Here is an 8,963-nt window from a genome sequence, read left to right on the forward strand (position 1 = left end):
GTTAAGATCTGTCACAGTTGTGAAGACGTTTGACTTCATGATATTAGGAGAACGCTGCAGTTGCTTGCAAACAAATAAACCCCTTATTCTTACTTAAAGATCATTACATTTTTCCTCTGCTGATGGGCTTCTTGAAGACCATCTGCGACAAACAACAAAATGCAAAATACAGAAACTTCGATACTTTTGGGTTCTTCTGGGTCATCACAATGAAAAAAGCAAAAACAAAAAAAACAACAAAGGGGATTATTTCACAGACACCTGCACCTGCGTGGGATGCGGTGGGAATGACAATGACTCAAGAAGCTGATAAATAAAGACAGATATGAAATATTAAAATGAGCAAACACTTTTACTGGCCACAGGGGGCAGCTGAATCAAGCCGCAAACACAAACCTGACATATTCTGACCTCTGAGGCTGACAGCTGTTTTACCAAACAGTGAGTAATTCAGCAAAATCATACCTGCTCTCAAGATAAAAACACCAAATAGTCACCAAATGATCTGTTTCTTTGTCAACACACATTCTTGTTATCATTTTTTCAGGGCAGTTAACGCATTTAACTTTTGAAGAGAGTTCTGTGCCTCTGAGAGGGACAGGTGAGTGAAAAGAAAAGCCAGGTTTGTAACAAGTAGTAATTGTTGTACTTTAAGCAAGCAACGCAGACCTCAACGACTGCAAAAGGTCAGTTTGGCAGTAATATGCTGCGTAAAACACAGGATATTGATTAGGACTGTGAAACTAATTGTAATAGGCTTTAATGGTATTTCGCTTGCTCATTATTCCAGTGCAACAGTACTATGCCAGTGTTTTTCTCTGCAGACTCAGTCAGCTCTGTAGTCTTCTCTCTTTCCTGTGTTTCAGTAAAACTGTTCAAGATGTATTTGCTTCGAGGCCAACATGAATCTTAATCATAACCAAATAATGAATGAAAACCACTTTATTGTTTGGTTCTCTGTACAAAGCAAGAAAAACATAAAAACCACTGGTCCTCTGTGGGACTCAAACATAAGGGAATAATGAGTAACTCTTGCCACCGCCAACACCTTCTGCCTCCTACTATGGACTCTGTTCTTTCAAAACACCAAATAAGCACAGAGATCTTTTTTTCCAAAAGAATGAACTAATAGACATAATTTTGTGTATCGCAAACATCTCTCAGACTGTGTGGCAATCGTTGCACAAACCAAAAGGAAAATCATGAACACCAATCAATAAATTCATTTCGTGACTGTTTCACAAATTGCAGTCAGAGTGTGTGTGTGACACCGGCATTTATTTGGAGTCATGTTTCTGCATTCTTCAACACCAATTCTCAGGTTCTTTATATGGATTTTGTTCATCTTTTAAATTTATTTTGGGGTAATATATGTTGCCCTACAAACATAATCAGGAAGGGACCGTTGTTTGAAGAAATATGACTTCATGAAGACAGGTTCAGCTAATTTGGATCTTTGTTTGTTTCTTTTCATTTTGCTGCCAGCTGTATATGCTCACTGGAGCATCCGGGCACACTGTACAATTGCTCCTTTCCAGTAAGGTCTGGTCTATAATCCACGTGTCAAAGGGTAAAATGTGACAGTTTTAGTGTAATGGAGCTTGTCAAACCACTTTGATCTAATTTTCAGAAAGCAACAGCAAGTCCTTCATATGAAGTGTGTGCTTTTTCAACAGCGACACTCTATAGAGGAAGCTGTAGACCTTGGTTACATTAATGACATAAATTATTCTGTTTGACACGCGCACACACACACACACACACACACACACACACACACACACACACACACACACACACACACACACACAGAAAAGCTAAGAATCTATTTAACATTTTTATTACCATCAAATTGTGAATAATGAAAAGGTAAGGATGGCGTTAGATTTAGATATGAGTGGGTTCTTTCATTAGAGTTTCATTTTGTTGGCAGGATATAAACAAAGCATCAAAGGATTTTAGCGCCTAGAATTTCAGCTAGGCTGTAAGGATGAGTCAAAACGGCAAGAGGAATCTTTGAAGAAAATGACTCAAAGGATTTGGACCACTGTGACAGCGTCTGGCCCTGCTGGCACGTGAGGTGATGCCACACACAAAAGCAGACTTTAGACTTTTTCTTTTAAATTAATGAATAATAATCCTTTTATAAATGTGGTCGCTGATGAAAAAAATACCTTGTTGGGTTTTTTTTTTCAGAACTGATAATGGGATAAGTGCAGAAAAGATCTGAAGTTATTCAAAATGTCCATGAGAGAACAATTTTATTTTTTGCTTCATGGAAATGATTTGGGCTTTGAAATTGTTAAAATGTTTGTAAATAGTTTGTTAAATATAACTATGAATGTAACAAAATGATCTTGACAGAACTATTGTTTGCTATGCAATATGTCAAAGCTTGTTTAACAGTTTAAGTAAATAGATTTACTTTACTTGGAGTCCAGGGTTGCACATGAATTATCATAACAGAAAGTTTCTCACTAAACTACAACTGCACCAAAAGAAAGCAAATAAGCTTTGGGGTTTCCAATGCTGCCAAAACCAATAAACCAGCCTTTCCGACAAAAAGAACGAAACAAAAACTAAGCAGCAAGAAAACCTACAAAACCTGAACCCAAGGTGTCTGTGTGAATCATCCAGGCCCTGGTGATCTAAGGAGCTCGTAAAGAAAGTGACTGGACTTGTGTAAGTTTCACGGAACGTCGTCACGAAAACTTAAAGAAACTTGCAGAAGTGTAGTTGATTTCTTTTTTAAACTCCTTAGACCTGACCCGAGGGTTGACACAAAACAGAAAAAAAGTAATTAAAATATAAAATGAAAGAAAACATGTAGTGAGCAGCCAAGAGGTTACAGGCTTTCCAGCCATTTGCAAGAAACATGCTGAAGATATGCTAAGTAAGCCTAAATCTAATGCCCAACAGAGGCTGTTAGATTTGGCAAGGAATTAAACAAAAAGGAGCGCTTGGTGTTTAATGTGCAGCTTCACTAACAAGGAAATACTACTCAGCTGTGGCATTCACGAGTGGAAGACCTGGAAATCACAGAGAGGCATCCTTCCCAGATAAGGTCAAAAGGTCAGTGGACGCAGCAGAGACACATCTATTGATCTCATAAACAAACATACGCATCATTTATATGCTCTCCATAGCACGCTATCCTTAAAGTTTGTTTTGTGCTACTTATGATAACAGTATGCTAAACAGATAGCCACCAAAGCTGGTCAGTAATGCTAAAGCAATGTATGAGAAACACTTCTGAGAATGTAAACCAAAGAATTAATATTTGCCTTATAAGGTTGTTTACATCATATTTCAGACACGCGATTTTTGAGGACTCTGTCAACTAATGATCAATACTTTCCTCAAAACCTGTTGAATGAGATTGAGCTCCATACAGCAGTAATGTCCTTGAATGTCAAACCCCAAATTACTGCTTTCATGTTATGAGTTGCTGTTTTCTTCATAATAAATCTTTGTCTTTGTAAACAACTTATGTTTTAATATGATTATTCACTGTATTAAAGAAACTTGCAGGTAATTAATATGCTGCATCTGGTAGACCAGTCTACGACCTATAGCAGTGAAAAACACCGCTTTGATTTATTTAAACTAATTAAAGAGTGAAATTAATCTTATGAAATATTTTGAGTGGAAATTCACATATTTATGTGTTCTTCTTATTATATGCGTAAATATAATGTTTTGAAAAACATGTTTTATGAAAAGGAAGCAGTCTAGTCTTCCAAACATAATGAACAATATTTGGATTTTTTAAATTTTTGTTTTCAAATATAATCTGCAAAAATGCCAAAATTGCCAATGATCATTCAGCCCCCTTTTTTATTTTGTATTTTGTGAAAGTCAAAAAACTATAATTTTCCACCCAGTATTTTACACCAAACACAGACTTTACCGAAAAGTGCATCCATTAGCACACCACACAGCTCTTCCCTAAATGACTAACATGATATCTAACACATGGCACATATCAGCACAGCTTGGTAAAATGTGAGCTGATGTAAAAGTATGAACAAGTTGGTTTGTCTAGTAAATATCATAGTACAGCTAATGTTGTATGTACTAGTCTATTTTCCACAAGAAAGATCTTTGCTTCTGCCTCTTGCAATTGATCTTGAAACTGACTGCTGATCAACAAAGCAGGTTTCAGGTTTGAGTCTGTAAAAGGGCAAGCTTTACTCCAGAGAGACATGTTCACAAACCTAGCTAAGGCAATGATGGATGAGTTAATAACAACAGTGATGGCAGCAATAGCATTAGCTGCTGGCCTGTCTGAAGAGTTTTGTGCCATCAGCAGTAGGTTGCATCTTGACTGGAATAGTTCTAAGAGTGCTTTTTCGGCCAGTTTATGGTTGACCAACAGACGATTTGTCACACACACTATATCATTCTCGCTGAAGTCCAACTAACCTATCCATCTTCCTTAGGTACCTTTGCAGACACTTCTTTATTTCTGATGTGGCAGCAAAACACAACGTGTACTTTAAACCTCTCGGACTAACATAAGCAGGCCAGGACAAGCACTTTAGGGTTCATAATCGAACTTGGAAATTCAAATTTATCAACTGAATCATGCACAGTTTCTGGTTCATCCTTGAGGAGTAAATTTATACCAGACCCCACCCTGTCCTGGCCTTCATTCTTGTCCTTGCAGGGAAAACAACTGAACATTTGGTGTGTTTGGTCTTGTTACTTGCTGGGATTAGAGCTTCACTTTGTTTTTGGCCAGCCCAGTTTTCCTTCTACAGACATTAGAGGGAAAATTATTTATGCCCGTAGTCACTGCAAACTATCTGTGCACAGATCACAGAAAGGCCACCCAGCACAGAGTTTTGAGAAAGAAATGAATGAACAAATGTTTTTCTTTTTCTTTAATATGTGATCAGGATCTTGTTTATAAACTCCTTGAGTTTCTCTTAGAAGCCAAGTGTGTGCAGCCACAGCACACTTTAGTCCAATCCAATAAAAAATATTAGCCCCAGTTGAATCCAACTTTGTGCAAAACTTTACCCACAAGGTTTTGGAGGGTGTCAAATGAACTGTCTATAACAGCTGGTTTAGCTCAAGGCAAAACTGTTATCCAGCACAGCTCCACCAATAAAAGTAGAATAACAGAGCAGTGTCTTTCCAGCTCAGCTTAGAACACATTGGTAAAGTTTAGTCCTCTTTAGTTTCATCCACGAGTTGAGGTTTGGCTCCATAATTTACACAGAGTTCAAGTTTTAACTCAGCTTTAACAAAATTTGCACTGCAACTAAACAGCAATTTCCACAACATTTCCTCCTCTGTCTTTGACTCATTTATCTGCGCATTAGTCTGATTGAATACCTGGTGTGGTATCAGTGACACCCATGCAGGCTTGGTGAGGAGGAGGTCGGCCTAAACACAGCCTAGCCGTGGGCTAAAGGCTAATTACATTTCTGACTTGCTGAAATGTACACCGTCTCCTGAGAGAGCATTCTGGAATAACACTCAACCCTGTATCGGATATCTGATGATTGATTTTTACCTCATAATTACTTTGATGTATTAATAAATCATCCATTTCTTTTGTAAATCTAGGACCTGACAGTGTCATGGGAAACATTCGCTGGTGTATGTTACCCTTACCAAAAGTTGAAAGGTTAGAGTGCACAGTATGTATGTAATTGTGTTAGCCTGTGACATGATTGCCAAGAATTTGTGTGCATGTGTGTGTTTATAACTAGCAATCAGCTCTTCTTTAAATCATTGAAACACAACTCTGTGCGATTTTCTCTGCTTATCAAACTTTAATTGTGAAATTGTGATTATTTCGGTTTTATTTGGAGAGTTTGATCTGCATAGATGGGAAAAGAAATCCAGATTGGTTTAATATTTTGTCTAATATAGTGTTCTACAAATTTGTTATACAGCAATTCTTAGAATTCTGTCTACTCTCTCTGTAAAGTGGATCCGTTATGTCGATTTTAAGCTCCGTATTTTCCCTGGAGTAGTTTTGCATGACTTACACTTAAAAATGCTCCATATATACTTCACTGGACCTTGGCCTCATACAAGAAATCAGTTCATCTTTTTTCTTAAATGAGCTGTTTTTGTTTCTCTCCCTTCAAAGTCACTCTCCCCTTAAGCTGACTTACTTCTGACTGTCTGCCGCTCCTAAACAAAATGTTTGAACAGCAGATGGGTGGAGATGCTGTGCTAATAACCAGAGCTGTGTGTCTGAGATATTGAGGAAACTCCTATCTTTGAAATCATACAGAACCAAGAGTTTCTAAAAATATTGCTAACTGAGCTCTTAGACCAGTCTAAAGCCTGAGGGTTTATGCTCATTGGGATTACTGGTACGTACTTCATTTGAAACTTTGCCTATGTTTAATACAAGTATCATCCACTGTAATATATATGACAGGAAAATAGGTTTAACAGTTAGTTTTGAAGTTAAAGTGCCTGCTTTTCAATATGTATGTTTCTCATGACTCTTGTTTACCACTGCACCACCATGCCACCCAGTGGGTTTCCACGCTGGTCTAAAAGAATGTAAGTAATGAACTTACAGTAAGTAAAACTGGGATTTATGGTGACTACAGGAAACGGGCCAACTTGAACAAATGCACTTGGACTCATTCTTCAAGTATTACATTCTGTCCATACGTTTAACTGGCATCCAGCAGGAGGCAAAACACATTTTCCTGTACATTTGGGACTTGACAGCTGGGAGATTTTCACTGAGATGTCTTTTGGGTTTGGTTGTTGCACACTACTTTGACAAATATTTGGTAGAGGAATACCTTACCTCATAGAAATGGAAGGGATCAATAGAGAACTCCAAAAACTCAATCAGTATTTTTGCCATGTATTTGCTTTCCTTGTACAGGGAGTGCAGAATTATTAGGCAAATGAGTATTTTGTCCACATCATCCTCTTCATGCATGTTGTCTTACTCCAAGCTGTATAGGCTCGAAAGCCTACTACCAATTAAGCATATTAGGCGATGTGCATCTCTGTAATGAGAAGGGGTGTGGTCTAATGACATCAACACCCTATATCAGGTGTGCATAATTATTAGGCAACGTCCTTTCCTTTGGCAAAATGGGTCAAAAGAAGGACTTGACAGGCTCAGAAAAGTCAAAAATAGTGAGATATCTTGCAGAGGGATGCAGCAGTCTCAAAATTGCAAAGCTTCTGAAGCGTGATCATCGACCAATCAAGCGTTTCATTCAAAATAGTCAACAGGGTCGCAAGAAGCGTGTGGAAAAACCAAGGCGCAAAATAACTGCCCATGAACTGAGAAAAGTCAAGCGTGCAGCTGCCAAGATGCCACTTGCCACCAGTTTGGCCATATTTCAGAGCTGCAACATCACTGGAGTGCCCAAAAGCACAAGGTGTGCAATACTCAGAGACATGGCCAAGGTAAGAAAGGCTGAAAGACGACCACCACTGAACAAGACACACAAGCTGAAACGTCAAGACTGGGCCAAGAAATATCTCAAGACTGGTTTTTCTAAGGTTTTATGGACTGATGAAATGAGAGTGAGTCTTGATGGGCCAGATGGATGGGCCCGTGGCTGGATTGGTAAAGGGCAGAGAGCTCCAGTCCGACTCAGATGCCAGCAAGGTGGAGGTGGAGTACTGGTTTGGGCTGGTATCATCAAAGATGAGCTTGTGGGGCCTTTTCGGGTTGAGGATGGAGTCAAGCTCAACTCCCAGTCCTACTGCCAGTTTCTGGAAGACACCTTCTTCAAGCAGTGGTACAGGAAGAAGTCTGCATCCTTCAAGAAAAACATGATTTTCATGCAGGACAATGCTCCATCACACGCGTCCAAGTACTCCACAGCGTGGCTGGCAAGAAAGGGTATAAAAGAAGAAAAACTAATGACATGGCCTCCTTGTTCACCTGATCTGAACCCCATTGAGAACCTGTGGTCCATCATCAAATGTGAGATTTACAAGGAGGGAAAACAGTACACCTCTCTGAACAGTGTCTGGGAGGCTGTGGTTGCTGCTGCACGCAATGTTGATGGTGAACAGATCAAAACACTGACAGAATCCATGGATGGCAGGCTTTTGAGTGTCCTTCCAAAGAAAGGTGGCTATATTGGTCGCTGATTTGTTTTTGTTTTGTTTTTGAATGTCAGAAATGTATATTTGTGAATGTGGAGATGTTATATTGGTGTCACTGGTAAAAATAAATAATTGAAATGGGTATATATTTGTTTTTTGTTAAGTTGCCTAATAATTATGCACAGTAATAGTCACCTGCACACACAGATATCCCCCTAAAATAGCTAAAACTAAAAACAAACTAAAAACTACTTCCAAAAACATTCAGCTTTGATATTAATGAGTTTTTTGGGTTCATGGAGAACATGGTTGTTGTTCAATAATAAAATTATTCCTCAAAAATACAACTTGCCTAATAATTCTGCACTCCCTGTAGAAACAGGAAGTAACTACAAACATTAAAAACAGGAGGAAATGGTGAAAACAATAAAACAGAATAGGACAACAAAACCAATTATACAAGGATGATGACTTGCCTAATAATTCTACACTCCCTGTATTGCTCTCTCTCAGGCAGCCAAAGATATATTCAGCAGGATTGGACTCCACACAGTGGTAACCCAGGAAATGGCGCAAATGTTCTTAACTGTGAAATGGTCTAATATAACTCACCTGTGACTACCTGTGTGTAAACCCTTTGTCTTGTATTGTGGATTGTGTGACTGTCACTGCCCAACACCTGCAGACTTTGTCACCATTTTAGATTCTAAGGTATTTTGAGAAAATACTTTTCCCTCCAAACATAATTGAGAATGGGGTTTAGCTGTATGGGAGACATGGTTGGCAGGAGAGTGAGTAGCTTGAGGGCACTGGCTGAAGACCATAACTCAGTGGTGTCAAATTCATTTTAGTTCATGGGATACGTGATCTCAAGTGGCCAGAGCAATAAAATAATAAACATTTTA

The sequence above is a fragment of the Maylandia zebra genome, linkage group LG16, assembly GCF_041146795.1.
Source record: "Maylandia zebra isolate NMK-2024a linkage group LG16, Mzebra_GT3a, whole genome shotgun sequence".
Taxonomy (NCBI): Eukaryota; Metazoa; Chordata; class Actinopteri; order Cichliformes; family Cichlidae; genus Maylandia; species Maylandia zebra.